Source organism: Dama dama, chromosome X (genome assembly GCF_033118175.1).
Source record: "Dama dama isolate Ldn47 chromosome X, ASM3311817v1, whole genome shotgun sequence".
NCBI classification, from domain to species: Eukaryota; Metazoa; Chordata; class Mammalia; order Artiodactyla; family Cervidae; genus Dama; species Dama dama.
In genome coordinates this window covers 144,830,484-144,847,452 of record NC_083714.1, presented here as the reverse complement: position 1 = coordinate 144,847,452, position 16,969 = coordinate 144,830,484, and positions in this window count along the sequence as shown.

Below are 16,969 nucleotides of genomic sequence, written 5' to 3'. Positions count from 1 at the left end.
TAGTTAGCTTTAGGTGAGACCAGGTGTCATGGCAACACAGAATGTTAAGAGAAACCTCCTTTTAAATTTGTATAGAGAAGGAAAAACAGATCGCTGGTTTGTTTCTTCCTGCCGCTTAAGAGAGATAAAAATATCTGGCACTTACAGCCTCTTTCCTCCATTTGGAGACCCCTGGCCTTCCTGCCTGTTACCCTCTCATTCCTCCCTTTTCTTTTAGGAGAATTATGTTGCCTAGGGAAAAGGGGCGTCGTTTTCATTCCATAACTGCTTCCGAGCTGACAAGGGGCGTTGTCCCTAAATTGGTGAGGCAACATATTCTCCTAATCCTCATAGTGAGGATGTCTGATCCAGGGGCCCCAAATAGTAGTCAGAAGAAGCTGCAGTGATAGCAGGAGTTTGAGCAACCATTTGTAACTTAAAAGCTTTCATGCGACTAGAAACAAATCCAGTCACACAGTTACAAATGCAGGGAGCAAAGAGCAAAAACAAAACAATCAGAATTATTGTAATTAAGACAGGTTTCCACCATGGGGAACTAGTTAACGTCTCCCAAAGTGAGGCAATTGAGGCTTCAGGAGTATCCATGGCCCCAATCATCTTGTTCATGTGTTTAGTAAAATGAGTAACATTAGTGCTCATATCAGGTATATATGTGCAGCATTGAGTATGAATGATGGCACAAGTTCCTCCTTGTGCAGCTGTCAGAATATCTAAAGCCAATCTGTTTTGTAAAACCACCTTTCTAATTTGTGCTTGTTCAGCATTAAGAGCTGAAATAGCTTTTTGAGAATCTTGTAATGCCTGTTGAGTAAAATTAGTCAAAGCATCTACTCGTAACATAACATCTGTAGTTTCCAAAGAGGGGACAAACACTGCAGCCAAATAATCATACCAGTGAAATACAGACCTTGCCCACCGAGTTTTAAGGTGGGGTAAATTAGCAGGCTTTTCTGGAAGCTCTGAAAATATAAAACCATGAGTAAAGGCTAGACCCAGGGTGCATCTCCCTATCTAGCCAGGGGGAAGCCAAGCCCATAGGTAAGAGCCACATATCCAATAAGTCCCGTTTGGGGCAAGCCAGCGTGACTGAGATGCCCAGTCCCAATTAGTGCCTGGCCAGACAAAGGGAGGTCCTGAACTGGGGTTGGAAAACACGGGAATGATTACGTTACATATTTTTTGAGGCAAAAATCCCAATTGTTTCCAATCAGTGTAATTAAGTTGTTGGCTAACTTTGGGGGATGGCTCTGTTTGTTCCCAGCATATAGGGGCAGTAGATATTAGACGTCCCTTTTCAGGAGTTAGCCATATAACCTCATCCCATATTTGATAAATGTCAGGTAAAAAACCATCAGATCTAGACCTATTTGTCTTATGTGCAGCAAAATAGTGATTAAACTGAGACAGTGTATAATCAAAATTAAAAGTCACGTTATGTCCATAGTTAAGGTACAAAGTATTACACCAGTCCATTCTAGGGTTGTTAGATGTCATCAGACGAAGAAGAGGCATCACATATGATTGTTGTCGAATGTATTCGCAGACTTGGAGAAAGTCTTTTCCTTGAAGTGGAGATGTCCACCACGGGAAGCCTTCCACTGATGAAGAGGGGAGTGCTCCGCAGACCCAGCAGTTAGACCGATTGTGGAATGCAGCATAGGAGTGAGCCCAGGACAGGAAGGCATTGTCTTGAGGATCAAAGGGCAGACTCAGGATTTCTGGAGTCAGCAGAAGTAGGCTCACATAGATTATCAGGCCCATCTGAAACATACAAAGTCAGAGCATAGAAAGTAAAAACATAAAATGACATCACTTAGTTCTGGTCAGGGTGCCACCTCTTGACTCGAGTGTGATGTACCCACGAATCAATTCCTGGGACTTTGACAGCTGTGGGAGAAGAAAGAATAACCTGGTAAGGGCCTTCCCAGAGGGGCTCGAGGGATGAGCCCCCAGATCCCAATGTTTTTATGAGGACCTCGGTTTCTGGCTCAAATAGAGGCTTGCTGGATTCAGAGGCTGGGTCAGGAGTCGTCTCCCGGAGTTCTGTTAATGCCTGTTGAAAAGCTGAGAGTTGAGTTACATAATTAGTTAACTCTAAGGCCTCAGGATCTATAACAATGTCTGTGCGTAAGAAAGGCCTTCCATAAATACATTCAAAGGGGGACAGTCCCTCCTTTTTTGGGGCAGTTCGAGCCCTCATTAAAGCTATGGGTAGGACTTTAATCCAGTTGTCCTGCGTTTCTTGAGTTAATTTGCGCAGATGTCTTTTGATAATGTCATTAGCTTTTTCAACCTTTCCTGAGGATTGGGGTCTCCAGGAACAGTGTAAGTGATACTCTATTCTTAGAGCTTTAGACACCCCCTGAGTTACAGCAGCTTTAAAGGCGGAGCCATTGTCACTCTGAAGGCTCCGTGGCAGCCCAAACCTGGGGATAATTTCATGGATTAAAATCTTTATAACCTCCTTAGCTTGTTCACTACGACAGGGGAACGCCTCAATCCATCCGGTAAAAGTATCCACCCAAACTTGTAAGCAAGAATATCCATTAGCTTTTGGCATATGAGTAAAATCAATTTCCCAGTCTTCTCCAGGATACTTTCCCTTTCGTTGTAATCCAGATTTTGCTAGCTTTTCAGTCTTTGGGTTATTTTTCTGACATACCTCACACCGTTTGATAATGTTTTTTAGAGTTTTCATTATATTTTTACCTTCAAACAAACGAGAAGCCATCTGGTAAGTACTTTCTACACCCAAATGAAAACTCTGATGTAAACCCTTAAGAATTTTCCACTGAGCATTTTCAGGAATTATTAATCGTCCATCCTCGGACTGTAACCATCCTTTATCAGTAATCTTTGCTCCTCTTTTCTCATATCTTTCTAATTCTTCCTCAGTATATTGTGGCTTTTCTTGCTCCACAGGACCTGTCCAGATCAAAGGCGTCTGTAAGGAGGGGGTTTCGTAAAGTGCCGCTTTTTTGGCTTGAGAGTCAGCTAACAGGTTACCGGCAGCTACTTTACTCCCATCCCTGCTGAGCCCTTTGCAATGCATAACCGCTACTTCTTTAGGACAATAGATAGCAGTTAAAAGTCTCTCAATCTCTCTGAAATGCTTAATAGGTTCTCCTGTTGCTGTTTTAAACTGTCTTTCTTTTCATATTGCAGCATGAGCATGTAAAGTCAAATAAGCATACTTAGAATCAGTGTAGATATTCACTCGTTGCCCTTTGCTTAACTCTAGAGCTCGGGTAAGAGCCACGAGCTCCGCTCACTGGGCACTGGTTCCCTGGGGGAGAGATTTTGCTTCTAAAACCTGTTCAGCAGTCACCACAGCGTAACCTGCTTTGCGCTTTCCATTCCGAACAAAAGAACTGCCGTCTGTAAATATTTCCAAGTCAGGATTGTCTAATGGGGTATCCATTAGATCCTCCCGAGCTGCATAGTTTAAAGTTAGGAATTGGGAACAATCGTGATCAGGTGTTTCATCTTCCTTCTCAGGAAGGAAGGTGGCAGGATTTAAATTTCCACAAACTTTAAGCTTAGTTACTGGTCCTCCTAACAACAGTGACGGATATTTAAGAAGCCTACTGTCTGTCATCCAAATATTAACCTTAGAATTTAAGATTCCACTCACATCATGAGAAGTCAGTACAGTAAGGTTTCGTCCATTAATTACTTTTAAAGCTTCAGGTGCTAATAAAGCCGCTGCCCCAATTACTCTTAGGCAGTGGGGCCACCCACGTGCAATTACATCTAATTTTTTGCTTAGATAAGCAATAGGTTGCTGGTGAGGCCCCCGGGGTTGTGTCAAAACTCCCAAGGCCATACCTTTTCTTTCAGTGACAAACAGGTTAAATTCTGACCCTGTGGGCAAACTCAAAGCCAGAGCTTGCAGGAGAGCAGTCTGAAGAACCTTAAAAGCCTTTTGAGTATCTGGAGACCAAACCAGTTTGTCGGTTTGGGCCTGCTGAGTTTCAGCTATAAGTTTATATAAAGGCCGGGCAAGTTCCCCATAGCCTGGAATCCAAATACGACAGTAGCCTGTGATTCCCAAAAATCCTCTCAATTGTCTTAAAGTCATAGGTAGGGGATGGTTTAGTATAGGTTTAATTCTTTCAGGGCCTATGGCCCTAGTCCCTTTTGAGATGATTAGGCCCAGATATCTAACAGATTGTTGACAAAGCTGAGCCTTTTCTCTTGATGCCTTGTAACCGCAGCCTGCCAGAAAGTTTAAGAAATCTTCTGAGGCTCCTGAACAAGCTTCCTCTGTCTCAGCACAGAGCAAAATATCATCTACATATTGTAACACTACCGCTTCAGAGCTATTAAAGTTTTGTAGATCCCGTGACAAACTTTGTCCAAATAAGTGAGGACTGTCACGAAATCCCTGGGGCAAAACTGTCCAGGTTAACTGGGAAGCTGGCTGTGTGGGGTCTTCAAAGGCAAATAGAAATTGACTTTCCTCTGCCAAAGGCACTGAATAGAAGGCATCTTTTAAATCAATTACTGAAAAATATTTGGCTCGTTCAGGAATTTCAGACAATAAAGTATAAGGATTAGGCACCACGGGGTGTAAAGGAACCACAGCCTCATTTATTATTCGTAAATCTTGAACTAATCTCCATTTATCATTTGATTTTTTTACACCCAAAATAGGAGTGTTGCATGGACTGTTACAGGGAACTAATAGTCCCTGCTCCTTTAAATTCTCAATGATGGGTTTTAACCCTTCCTTAACCTCAGGTTTCAGTGGATACTGCTTCTTATGTGGGAATAAGTGTGGGTCTTTGAGCTTGACAACCACAGGAATAGCATTTTGTGCTCGACCCACAGATTTTCCATCAGCCCATACTCTAGGATTCACATTTTGTTCAACTAAAGGTAGAGAAAGGGAAGGCTCCATATTCATGAAAACAGAGGCATGGACCTTGCTCAGTATATCCCTCCCCAAAAGGGGTGAGGGTGATTCTGGCACGATAAGAAACTCGTGTGAAAATAGCACAGAATCCCAGTTGCACGATAGAGAATAACTGAAGTAATACCTTTTGGCTCGTCCAGACAGTCCCATTACGGAAGCGGATAGGGAAGAAAGTGGGCCAGGGGCTTCAGTAAGCACGGAGTAAGTTGCCCCAGTATCTAAAAGGAAATTGACGGATTGGCCTCCCACCGTTATCAATACCCGGGGTTCCTCAGGTGTAATTAGGACGGGAGCTTGTGTGGGGACCCCCGGGCACCTTCAGTCCTGATTGTCTTGAGAGTCAGACCCCTGAGACCTACGCCTCTGGGGGCAGTCTCTCCTCCAGTGTGGTCCCTTGCAGACCGGACATGGAGCCGGGGGCGGCTTAGATGCCTGAGGGCAATCCCGCTTGAGATGCCCCTCCTTTCCACAGCAATAGCAAGCCCATCTCTTTTCACCTGGGTCCCTCTGGGCATTTTTCTCAGGCTGCTTAAGAACGGTTTTCATAGCCATTGCGAGGGCTTCCGCCTTTTCCTTCGTCTTTCTCTGCCTTTCTTTCTTTTCCTCATATTCCCTACCATAATAGACTGTCTGAGCCAGTTGTAACAGATTATCTAAAGACTGATTTGGTCCATACGCCCGTTTTGATAACTTACGGCGAATATCTGGAGCCGACTGAGTGAGAAATTTATCTTTTAAGATCACTTTCCCCTCTTCACTTTCGGGATCAATCTCAGTGACTCTGCGAAGGGCTTCTCTCAGTCTATCTAGGAATTTACCAGGAGCTTCCTTCTCCTCCTGTTCTATGTCTGCCAGTTTGCCATAGTTTAAAGGCTTAGAACGCGCCTGTCTGAGTCCTTCAAGAATACATCTGACAAAATGACTCTGATCCCATCTTCCTTTAGCAGTGTTATAGTCCCAGTCTGGTTCTGTAGCTGGGACCGTTTGACTCCCAGTGGGGAGGGCAGTTATCTCGTCTTCCCTCTTTCCCACTGATTCATTACCAAGCCATTCATCTCCATAAGCAACCGCTTTTCCCAAAACTCGAGCCTTTGAGTCGGGAGTCAACGTTTGTCCCAAGATATACATCAATCACATCCTTCCAAGTGAGGTCATAATGCAGAGTAACACCTTTAAAAGCTCTAATATACTTTTCTGGGTCTTCTAAATAGTCTCCCAGATCTTCCTTAATTCTTTGTATCTCTTGATAAGAAAAAGGCTTATTAACTCTCATAGACTGATAATTTCTCCCGGTGGGTACTTCATGAAGGGGCAACAGCATGAGTGGCTGTCCCTCAGTCTCTCTGGCTGCTCTGCACACATCCCAGGGATAGATTGGAGAAACCTGCTTTTCTTTATCTCTTTGCCTCCTGTCCTCTATCTCATCTCCTACTTCGATGGTCTGAGTTTCTACTGAAACCAGAGTAGTCTGAAGTCGTACTGAGACAGGAGTTGTTTGGACCTCTACATGAGCAGTTCGAATCTCAATTTGGGTTCCCACTGAGACCGAGGCAGTTTGAGTCTCAGTTTGTGTTTCCACTGAGACTAAAGCAGTTTGAACCTCATCTCGGAGACCCGGATACGGGGGCAAAGTAGGAGGACAGGGGGGAGCAGAAGGTTTCACACCCAAATCTATACCCTTAGGACATAAGTCTGGCATATTTCGCAGAGAGAAAAAGGGCAACACATACGCTACTTCTACCCATTTCCCTTGCTTTTTACAGAACCGGTCTAATTGTAAAACAGTGTTATACTTAAGAGACCCTCCAACTGGCCACCGTTCGCCGTCCTCCAGTGGGTACCGCGGCCATGCAGTATCACATAGGAAGACCAGGTGTGTCTTCTTTAAGCCCTGGGGATCAAATCTATCCCAGTTTTTCAGGATACAGTTCAAAGGAGTGAGGCTGGAATTGTTAGCTCCCATCTGTAAGAGAGAAAAAAAGCGACCAGCGCCATTTTTTCTACCGGAGGCGTCCCTCCCTGCTCTAGATGGGGGTGTAGACAGACGTTACACCAAAAGCTTTTCCTTCCTGGTCGGACTTAGTCTGTCCCTTACCGACGCAGGCGTCACACTCGTCCCTCCCGGTTCTACCACCGAGACAGGGTGGGGCTGCACCAGGGGTAGACCTGATGGCATCCCTGACTGACGTCCAGCTCTTCACCTCGCTTGCCTTTGATGCCACCCGGGGCGCAATCAGAGTAACCTTTCGGAATGCCTCCCAAGCTAAGACCTCTGGGGGACACATTCGTCACCTAAGTGCCTGTGCACGACCCTGAGTACATTCCTGACCGCAATAAGACCGATACAAACATGAAACTGCGATGTTCCTTCCAAGCGTCACCACACCGGTATAAGAGCCTCCTCTGGTCCACTAAGAGCCAGCGTTACCAAAGGAAAAAACCATTGCAGTTCCAATCTGAGTAACCTTTAACCTCAGAGATGCTCTGGGAGTTGGAGCTCCATCTAGCTTCCGAACTTTCCATGCCTAGCGAGGCTAGGCGCTTCCTGACTACCAATTCAAGTTTGAGACCTAGGCCACAGTACAGTAGCAACATAGATTACAAGTCCCTGGAAAGTCTATGATCCGATAGATTAGGTTAGTACTTCTAATTCCCAAGGAGTTATGAAATGGTCAAAGAGACTGAAAAGTTTGACCGAGAAAGGAGAGTTCGGTCCACACGCTTTGCCCGTTTCTGGTCAGTTCCCGAAGGAGACATTGGTTGCCTCTTGGCATTGGCAGGTTGGTATAAACCCCCGACAGGTTTCTGCCATAGCTTATGAGGTCACCGCGGGACCGCAGAGCAGGGCTCCTCACTTGCTTCACTCAGGGCGTTTCATTCATTCACACAAGCACACCATAGAGTTAGTAAAGTACAGCGGAAAACGTGTTCGCTAGAAGAACAAAGAACTAGAGCTCCAAGCATCCTTACCTTGTCCTGAAGGATCGCGGACGAGCCCCCAAGATGAAAGGTTGCTGCTGAACGATAAGACGCGGGATTCTTGGCCTCCGGAGGAGACGAATTCAATCCGGGGCCAGAGACGAGGCTGGATCGCTCAGAGCTTTTGTGTAATAAAGTTTTATTAAAGTATAGAGAAAGCTTCTGACATAGGCATCAGAAGGGGGCAAAAGAGTACCCCCCTCCTAGTCTTTAGCTGTATGTTATATAGTCACTCACAGTCTGTTAATGAAATGAAAGGAATGTCATAAAATTTAGAATGGCATCAGATAATCCATCCCAGGCCATAAAACGATTGACTTGAATCTTGTAGAAGGGCAGAATACCAACAAATAGTTCCGTTTACATAGATTAGGGGAACAATACCTGAGTAAGTAAGTTAGGCCGTTTGGCGGAACCAACTTGAAGGTAGAGTCTGGGGTTCATTAACATAGCTTAAGACAACATTTCCATACGAAAAAGGAATGTATTGGTTAACTCAAAGTCTGAGAGTAGTTAGCTTTAGGTGAGACCAGGTGTCATGGCAACACAGAATGTTAAGAGAAACCTCCTTTTAAATTTGTATAGAGAAGGAAAAACAGATCGCTGGTTTGTTTCTTCCTGCCGCTTAAGAGAGATAAAAATATCTGGCACTTACAGCCTCTTTCCTCCATTTGGAGACCACTGGCCTTCCTGCCTGTTAACCTCTCAGTAGCAAAGAAATGGAAACAACCTGAAATGCCCATACATAGGTGAATGGATAAAGAAAGATATTTTATACATACAATGGAATATTAACCATAAGAAAGGATGAAACAATGCTATTTTCTCAACATGGATGCACCTAGAGATGATCATACAAAGTAAGTCAAACAGAGAAAGATAAGAGGAGCTTAGGTGGGTTCAGCTCAACTTTTGGACTTCAGTTGATAGGAGGTCTTCATCTTTTCCCCCAGGGTATATGGAGATGGCTGTTACGTAACTGCTCTAAGCCTTGTGGCTTCCCAGTGACCTTAGTCATTCTGAAGGCTCCCAGTAGTCTGCCCCAGAGCCCCTGAGCACCCTTATATATACCCATCTCCAGGGGGCCACACCGTTACGGTTTATGAGATCAGCAAGTCTCTTCCCCAGCCAATGGTGGCCCCGGGTGAGCCTTGACATCACAAAGACCCATCCTGACATGTCTAGTGGAGGATGGGGAGCAACTCAGATGATATTGTGGGAGAAATGAGGCATTTGTAATTCCCCTAAAGAGGCCTCCAAACTCACCTGCCACCCTCATCACTCCACGTCAACTCATGGGTCACACGGCAGGCAGAGTGCATCTCCTACAAACCTTCCCCACAGCCACACTCCTCGGGCATTCATTCTGTTCTCTCTTACCTTTCACCTTTATCTAGTTTTGAATATCTTGCCTGAAATCCCTCCACGACAACTAGGCTGTGTTTAAGTGTCTGTGGAAGCGAGCATCATTCCACGTTCCCTCTGCAGTGTGGTCTTAATGCACCGTGAAGCCCATTGAATTCTGGGCCAGCCGACAGAAACCTTTCCATCCCGCCTCCTTGTCTCAGTGTTCCCGCAACTCGCCTCCGTTTTCTGGTCTCCAGTCGGAAACCCTTGTCTTCAGGCTGTGAGAACGCATTGAATACACTTGCCCTTGCTCCACACGGAGCTGTCTCGTTTCAAGTTTAGGACTCAGGGTGACCTCACTAGGAGTACTCCCCAGCCTTGGGTTTGAACAGGGTGATGGGGATGGGGCAGAGAAATGCTTGTTTCAGGTTGTGCTGGGGGATCCCATGCAGGAAATGACCACCTGCGGCTGATTAGTATTCCCAGCAAGGGGTGGAGCTTGCCCAGAGCTGTGTGAGCCTTGTGTGCAAGGGTCTTCTCAACACGTGCCCTCACAAATCTCTTTTCTCATCTTGTTTTCTTGCTGGAAGCTCTTTTGGAGCTGACCTCACAGCCAAAACCAAGGTGGAATTCATTTCCATGAGCAGCTGCCACAAGCTTCCAGCTTCTTGGATAAAACACTGAGTCATCCTGTCCTGTGCATCTAGTTCCCACGGTCTCTCATTGAGCTAGTTGGCTCTGGAGGAAAGGGGAATGGATTGTGTGCTGCACCTCAGTCCTCGTTTTTCCAATTGACTCGTAGGGTCAACCAGCCTGAGGTGCACCCCTGGGGACACTTTGTTGGCTTAGTGGGTCTCCCTGGGTTTCCTGTGAAGTGTTCACATCCTGGTGTCCACTTGTTGCTTACTCACCCAGGGTCCATCACACTGCTGAACATTTTAAGAGGTAGACAAAGCACGCCATAAACAAACCCAAAAGATGACTCTTACAATTTTGAGAAGAAAGATCTTAAAACCTGATAGAAAAATGGGCAAGAGGCACGAGCCAACACTATATAAGAAAGATGTATCACTGGCCTTTAAATTTATGAAGACATGTTTAAAGACATGAGCAGCCAATTCACAAGAAGAGTATGGAACTAGCCCCGAACCACGTTAAGAACATATTAAATCTCACGAAGGTAAGAAAAATCATACTAAAATCCCCTTGAGCATTGAAACTCAGGCAGAAGTGGCATAGATTTTAGAAATTGCAGACAGAGACATTAAGATACTGGAAATAACTGTGTTTTGTGTGTTCTAAAAGTAAGGAGAGACATGGAAATCCTAAAATAGACCCCATTTGATCTTACAGATATGAAAAACATAGTGTCAGATGAAGCCCATTTTAAGGGTTTCCTGGTGGGTCAGACAGTAACAAACAAACAAACAAACAAAAAAAACCCACCTGCATCATGGGAGACCGGGATTCAGTCCCTGGGTTGGGAAGATCCCCTGGAGGGGGGAATGGCAGCCTGCTCCAGTATTCCTGCCTCGAGAATCCCCATGGACAGAGGAGCCTGGCGGGCTACAGTCCATGGGGTCAAAAAGAGTTGGACCCGGCTGAGCAACGAAACACAGCACAGCACAGCACATTGAATGTTTGTGAAAGAAAGGCAGGTAGGGAGGAAGGAGGGAGAAAGGGAAACAAGGGAAATGAAAGGAAGGAAAGAAACTCCTCTGTTGCTGGTGAGAACAGAGCAACCAGAGATGTCTCCCAGCAGGACAGCACCCCACATGTCCATCTGAGCACTCTCAGACGGTTTGAAACAACCATCACCAACTTTGGTCCCAGTCTTTCAACCAAACTCATGTGCAGGGTTTCCCACTTACAGGCTAATAGTCATCATGGTTTCTCCTCATTCAAATCGTGATTCACCCAGAAGTGGAAAAGACACGTGTGCCCCAATGTTCACCACAGCACTGTTTACAATAGCCAGGGCATGGAAGCAACCTAGATGTCCATCAGCAGACAAATGGGAAAGAAAGCTGTGGTACATAGACAAAATAGAATATTGCTCAGCCATTAAAAAGAACACATTTGAATCCGTTCTAATGAGGTAGATGAAACTGGAGCCTACTATACAGAGTGAAGTAAGTCAGAAAGAAAAACACCAATACACTTTACTAAGGCATATATATGGAATTCAGAAAGATGGTAATGATAACCCTATATGGGCGACAGCAAAAGAGACACAGATTTACAGAACAGTCTTTTGGAGTCTGTGGGAGACGGCAAGGGTGGGATGATCTGAGAGAATAGCATTGAAACATGTATATTATCATATGTGAAAGAGATAGCCAGTCCATGTTCGATGCATAAGACAGGGTGCTCAGGGCTGGTGCACTGGGATGACCCAGAGGGATGGGATGGGGAGGGAGATGGGAGGGGAATCAGGAGGGGTAACACATGTACACTCATGGCTGATTCATGTTAATGTATGGCAAAAACAACCACAATATTGTAAAGTAATTACCCACCAATTAAAATAAAATAAAATACGTTCCTTTGCTAAAAAGGACCTAATCAGTATTGGCTTTTTGACCTCCAAAAACGCCATTCTTTTCCTTCCTTTCTTCCCTCCTTCCTCCTCCCACTCTCTTTCCTTTTCTTTCTTATAATACAACTGTTAAAGCTTGCTTTCCATTTATAGTTATGACAAAGTCTTGGCTCTATTCCCCATGTTGTACAATGCATCCCTGAGCTCATCTTCCACCTAACTAACACTGTGTGCCTCCCACTCCCCCACCTCTGTATTGGCCCTCCCTCTTCCCCTCCCCGCTGGTAACCAGTAGATGCTTCTCTATATCTGCGCGCCTCCATTTTTATCATATTCTCTACTTTGCGGTATGTTTAGATTCCATAAGTGATATCATACAGTATTTGTCTATCTCTGTGAGTTATTTTACTCAATATTCTACCTTCCATGTTGTTGCAAATGCCAATATTCCATTCTTTTGATGGGGCAGCTCCTTTGTATGCCTTTTTAGCGAATGGCACGCCCCCCCCCCCCTACACAGGACACAGCTCCCCAGCAAAGTGTCCATCTCTGCACTCACACAGAGAAACACCAAGTCCTCTTCTCTTCTCCCATGGGAAGTGTGTCTTTGAAGCTCAGTCTGGTACCAGTTCTTTCCCCTACTTTCTGGCCACCTGGGCATTCTGGTCCCATCTCCAACTCCACAGAAGCCATCTCCCTCCCTCCTCACACACTTATCCCTTCCCTGCCCTCTCTGCCCCCCACTATCAGAGAACTCAGAGACAAAGATATTTTCACATCTGGTTGATTTTATTTTCGTTATTAATGTATGCAGTTGCTATAATATTCAGCATCTGTACTGTTGGCCAGTACTCAGCGGCGAGACCCCCGAGCATTTCTGAAGTCTCTAGCCATGCCCTGAAGTCACTGGCTGTCCACTGGTCCAGCTGGAATGGCAGGGTTCTCCATGGATTCTGGGACCTCCTCTGGTTCGTTCTGATTAGCTGGAATGGCAGGGGTCTCTGTGGTCTCTGGGACCTCCTCTGATTCCTTCTGAGTAGCTGGAATGGCAGGGGTCTCTGTGGTCTCTGCGACCTCCTCTGGTTCATTCTGATTAACTGGAATGGCAGGGGTCTCTGTGGTCTCTGGGACCTCCTCTGGTTCCTTCTGATTCAGCTGTTCATTTGCCTTGGAACTCTGGCTACAGAGCTTTGAGCATCTGATTTTCTTAAGCTTTTTGGTGGTGGGAATGTTCTGAGTTTTCTTTGGCAGCTTTGCCGGAATGGGATTATTCACCCTCACGGTTACCCTGGCCACCTAGAGAAAACAAGAGCGGGAGCAAAGAATGGCACTGGTTTAGGGAAGAGTGTGAAGACAGGTGGGAACGATGGCTTCAGGAGAAGGGATGTGGGCAGAGAAGGGTTATGTGCCAAGCAAGGACAGGGGAGGGGGTCTTTTGGGGTGGGGCCGATGGACAAGAGGACTTTGGCTGGGTTCAGCTCACCTTGACATTTTTTCTGGACCTCAGTTGATAGGAGGTCTTCATCTTCTCCTGGGTAACAGGAGGTTCGTGTTCCATAACTACTCTGGAGCCTTGTGGTTTCCTAGTCACCTCAGTCATTTGGAGGACTCACAGTGGTCTGCTCAGAGCCCCTGAGCACCCCTATATATACCCGTCCCTATGGAGCCTCACCCTCATGCTTTATGAGGTCAGCAAGTCTCTTCCCCAGCCAATGGTGGCCCTGGGTGAGCTTGGACATCACAAAGCCCCATCCTGACATGTCTAGCGGGGGATGGGGAGCAATTCAGATGATTTGCTGGGAGAAATGAGGCATTTGTAATGCCCTAAAGAGGCCTCCAAACTCACCTGCCACCCTCACCTCTATGTCAACTCTGATGGGTCACACAGCAGGCAGAGTGCATCTCCTCCAAACCTTGCCCCACAGCCACACTCCTCGGGCATTCATTCTGTTCTCTCTCAGCTTTCACCATTATCTAGCTTTTCATATCTTGCCTAAACTCCCTCCATGACAACTAGGTTGTGTTTAAGTGTCTGTGGAAGCGAGAATCATTCCACATTCCTCCTGCAATGTGGTCTTAATGCACCTCGAAGACCACTTAATCTGGGCCAGCCGACAGAAACCTTTCCCATCCCGCCTCCTTTTCTCCGCGTTCCAGGAGCTCTCCTCTGTTTTCTGGTCTCCAGTCGGAAACCCTTGTCTTCAGGCTGTGAGTATGCAGTGAATACACTTGACCTTGTTCCACATGGAGCTTTCTTGAATAAACCCACTAGGTCATGATGTCTAACTTTTTGAATATGTCATTGGATTCTGTTTGCTAGAATTTGTTGAACATTTTTCACATATGTTCATCAGTGATATTGGCCTGTAGTTTTCTTTTTTGGCGGCATCTTTGGCTGGTTTTGGGATTAGGGTGAAGGGGGCCTCAGAAATTGAGTTTGGGGGTTTTACCTTGTGCAGTAATATGGAAGACTTTGAGTAGAATGGGTGTTAGCTCTTAATTGTTTGGTGGATTCACCTGTGAAGCCAACTGGTCCTTGGATTTTGTTTGTTCAAAGATTTTTCATTGCAGTTTCAATTTCCATGCTTTAGATTGGTCTAGTAAGATTTTCTATTTCTTCCTGGCTCAGTTTTGGAAGGTTATACTTTTCTAAGAATTCGTCCATTTCTTCCAAGTTTTCCATTTTATTTTCATATAGCTGCTGATAGTAGTCTCTTGTGATCCTTTGTATTTCTGTGTTGTCTGTTGCATGCACTGCAGCAGCATTCACAACGACCAAGAGATGAAAGGAAAGAGAATTCTTGGGTGCAGATGAAAAGAGAAAGAAAGAAATGTGACAGAGATACACAATGAAATATGACGCCAAAATTATGAAATTGAAAAAAATTCCATTTTCAGAGATACGCAAACATCTAGAGTTAATCACAGTAAGTAAAGAAGGGCAGATTAAAGAGATATCATATCATATACCTTCGAGGGGGGATTAAAAAAAAAAAAAAAAACATTGATGGCGATGAGTGAAAAAAAAAAAAAAAAAAAGTGAAATGGACTTGCACTCCTGGTAAGAAAATTACGGTTAGCAAAGGGTGTTGGTGGGTGAGAGCCTGAAAGGTGAAGGCTGGAATAAATTTATTCCCACAAATGCCTATGCAATTCATAATCCACATGGACTTCTTGTATCAAGAGAAATGTGCTCAACAGATTCTCAAAACAGCTGTGACAGTAACCACAGCTGAACACCTCCAGGTATCTGTGGAACGGAAGGAGAAACTGGTTCCCTGCAACAACTACAACGGTGTCAATTGTCTTAAATGAGAAATAAAAGTTTCACTTAAAGAAAAACCTCAAAGGCTAAAGAGACAAAAGCTTTTGGTGACTTCCAGGGTCTCCTTTTCCTCTCCTTTACAACCAGGCCTGGGAGAACCTCAGAGGGGGCTGTTACCATAGCAACAAGAGGAGGGAATGAAGAAATGCTGCCGCCTTCTGGACATTTTCTATAACAGCAACCTTAGAATGCTGAAGGACCCAGTGTTCACAATGGTGCTGAGCTCTAACCCATACCCACTCTTTACAAATTGCCAGGGCTCACATAGGAGAAACAATAAACACAGTGGAAGCTAACAGGTAGAGGATATGAACGGGTGAACACAATTCCGTGCCTCATTAGAAAAGCTGATGACAATGTGCACATAGGATGAAATGTAAGAGATACGAACATCTAAGCTGTTGAGGATGTGATCACCTCTGCCTCAGCACGAAAAAAGGCCACTGTCTAAAGCTGTACATGGAATCAGTGGTAGAATAGCATTAGTACAGTGGACACTTTAGGTTACTGGTGGGATGGACCTGATAAGAGGCACTATGAGCATGATTAGGAAAGTGCACTCCCATGAAAGACAAATAAATAAATAAACAAAGAGGCAGAGACAGTATGATAAACCAGGTCCTCTCCTGGAGTAAATCAGAAATGAACAGATTTCGAACACCACACACCCCAAACCAGGTCCCATGGAAACCATTCAAAACATCAAAGAGATGAAAGTGAAGATAGCATACCTGGACAGAGGAATGTATAAGGAAATTGATACAGGTCTAGAATGAATTTTGAATCAAGGATTGAAATCTGAAAGTAGGACAACTTCAGAGATAGATAAACCCAGAGATCATCCCACTGAGTGAAGGAGGTTCGATTCAAGAAACATCAGGTGATGCAACAGAGAGGTGGGATACAAAAATCCACTGCAGTGAGCACCCACACAAAGGTGACATGGATATCCAACCTGGCAAGAAACCTATGGGTGGACCCTGGTGGATGGAAGGGAAACATCTGTAGTTTGGAATTAATTTCTTCCCACAGATACATATAAAATACAGAATCACGTAAACCTATTGCAGCAAGAGTGGTAGTCGACACACCTTCTAATAATATGTAGGTGAAAACAAGCACAGCTGAATACATAGAGTAGTCTCAGTGTCACGGAACAAGAATCTGTACACGTAAAACCAGCTCCCCTTGTCTTCAACTTAAAGAGAATAGGAAAATTTACTTCAAAAATCCAAGAGTGAGGAGACACCGCGTTTTGTGGCATCCTCTGGCTCGTTCTACTCTACTCTACAACCGGGCCTGACAAAAACTCTCAGATGCGGCAGGCCATCCCAGAAGAGGAGGGAATCATAAAACCTTGCAATGTAGAGGGTTTTCTCTGTAATGGCAGCCTTCAAACTATCGCTGATGGATATATGATATACACAAGGCCGCTGGACTCAACATGAGACCTACCCTTGAGCATGTCAGGGGTGATTCATCCAAAAAAGAAAAAAAGTGAGAAAGAAAATCCACAACACTCTCAGGAAGAAAACATCAACAGTTAAATACAGCTCAAAGTGCTTTAAGAAATAAAGAAACACAGATTTTGAAAAACACGTGTAAGTCGACCATGCACTGCAGCAAGATTAACAACATCCTATACATGAAAGTCAAGAAACTGATGCTGTCACTATTGAAAACAGTAAGCAGTTCTTTTAAAATTAATTTTTATTTTCTTATTGATGGATAGTTGCTTTACAGAATTTTGTTGTTTTCTGTCCAACCTCAACATGAATCAGCCATATGTATACATATGTCCCCTCTGTTTAGAACCTCCTGCCCATCTCCCTCCCCAGTATGCAGCTTTTGAAACAAACTA